The 2,287-nt window shown below is 36.2% G+C and overlaps 1 pseudogene; it reads left to right on the top strand.

Moving 5' to 3' along the window:
• The first annotated feature begins 1,609 nt into the window (after window positions 1–1,609).
• On the top strand, window positions 1,610–2,041 carry LOC118607734 (annotated as a pseudogene).
• Window positions 2,042–2,287: the final 246 nt, after the last annotated feature.

Consider the following 2,287-nt stretch of genomic DNA (forward strand, 5'->3'; position numbering starts at 1 on the left):
CCTTAGCCTCAATTATCTGGCCACTTTTTGAGTGTCATATCTTTTGGGGGCTCCTATACTTATGATGTACATGTACATAATTAATTTTTTTCTCATATTAATTTGTCTGTTATTACAGGGTAGTCTCAGCCAAGAACTCAGAAGGGTAGAGGGAACATTATTTTTCCTCCCCTACACAAGAAATCAAACCCAAAATTATCTCTTGATGATATTTATAATTTGCCAAATTCAATTATGCTATTTGACCTATGCCATCAATTTTTAATAAACTCAATCTTCTCATGGCTTGAGTCCACAGTTTTTACATTTGAGTTTCTACTTTTACATGAGGATTTGTTCCTTTCTTTTTGCTATAGTTGAGTCACTCCTATTTGACTATAACACAGTGCTAATCATTATAATATCATGAAAAAAAATATATGACTTGTCCTTTGTGAATATAAAAGCTAGTAGCCGAGTCAAAACACATAACAAAAGTTAGCATTCATTGAGCATTTACTATAGATAGCTTAAAAGCTTTTCATTCATTATCTTATTTCATCTTCTCAATACCTTTCTAAGGTAAGTACTAATGAGTTATATTTATCAATCTTTTACCAAGTGTTTTATACATATTCTATAATTTTTACAATGACCTAGTGAGGTCCTGACAATCAGTTGGTCCAATTTTATTGAGGAGGGAACTGAGCCACAGAAAAGTTGGGCAATTTGCTCAATATCACAGTGCCAGTAAATGGTGCAACAGATAGCTGAACCCAGGCAGTTTAGTTTCAAGCCTGGACTCTGGCTGTCTTGCTATTATCCCAATTTTACAAATGAGGATACTAAGGCTTAGAAAGAAAAAAAATGACCTGCCCAAGACTACCTGGCTAGTAAGTGATAGAACTGGAATTTATTTTGACTCTAGGGTCCATGCTCTTAGCCCTTAATCTATACTGTTTCATAAAACAATGGGCTAACAATTTGAAGGAGCAGTAAAGCATGACAAGTGAAGATAAGTTTAGCAGAATTTCAAGATTTTATCTTCTTTCCCAGGAAGAGAGCTTTTGTTATTTGAGGTGTTCCCAATATCTTTGTTGGATTTGCTTTTATTCTTTGACATTTTTTCAACAATAGGGCAACTAATTTAATACCCAGATCCTTCAATGCTTTGGGCTATTTGTCTTGCTGCCCATAATATGGACATGCTCTATTTTTTGTGTGTGTTCCATTTGCTATTTCATCAATACAGTAATTGATAAAACTCCTTGCCCAGATGCATTCTTTGGCCTTAAATTGACTTGATGTGTAGACGTTACCTTTGGTAGCAAATGCCTTTCCAGACCAGCAGTGTTCATAGTCAATTGATGATAATGTCTCCAAAGCCTTTGAATTATTCTTTTCTCTAGATTTTAAGGGTAGCAGCTTTTTGTTTTTATTTTTGCCTGAGAGGTTCCACATTTAGTTCATATTGTGGCTTTCCTCGGTTAGTCAATTTTGCCATTCCTCTCCAAATAAACAAATAAATAAACAAAAGCCTCTCAAACGCAGCCCCAAAAGAAGAGCATTTTGATCTGTGAGTGTGGTGGTTTTGGTAGTGATATTTGATGTATACACGACAGAGGGAATTATGAATAAGAAGGAAAAGAAGCTTTTTCCTTTGGAGCAGGTGGTTGCAGCAACAGCTTGTGCAGCCAGGGCCAAGATTGGGGCTTGAGACCTTCGCAGCAAGGAGGAGCTATTGAAACGGTTGGATGACCTGAAGGTGGAGCTGTCTTATCTGTGTGTCACCAAAGTGACAAGTGGTGTGGTATCCAATCTCTCCAAGATCTGAGTTGTTTATAAATACATTACCTGTGTTCTCCTTGTTATTAACAAGACTCAGAGAAAGAATCTCAGGAAATTCTTCAAAGGCAAGAAGTACAAATTACTGTATCTGTAGCCCAAGAAAATGTGTGCCATGTGCTGCCAGCTCAACAAATACAAGAGGAAGATGAAGACCAAGAAATAGCAGTGCAAGGAATGACAGTACCCACTGCAGAAGTTTGCTGTCAAGGCCTGAGCATTAAAACATCAATAAAACAGAACAAACTGACAAAAAAAAACAAGAAAGAGAGAGAGAGAGAGAGAGAGAGAGAAAGAAAAAGAAAGAAAGAAAGAAAGAAAGAAAGAAAGAAAGAAAGAAAGAAAGAAAGAAAGAAAGAAAGAAAGAAAAGAGAAGCTAAGTGGCACAGAAAACAAGGACAGAAAAGTCTATTTCAGTTGATTTGTTTATTACAGTTCTTCTCTTCCCATATGCTATTCACGC

This window comes from Rousettus aegyptiacus, unplaced genomic scaffold (assembly GCF_014176215.1).
Source record: "Rousettus aegyptiacus isolate mRouAeg1 unplaced genomic scaffold, mRouAeg1.p scaffold_m13_p_9, whole genome shotgun sequence".
Classification (NCBI taxonomy): domain Eukaryota; kingdom Metazoa; phylum Chordata; class Mammalia; order Chiroptera; family Pteropodidae; genus Rousettus; species Rousettus aegyptiacus.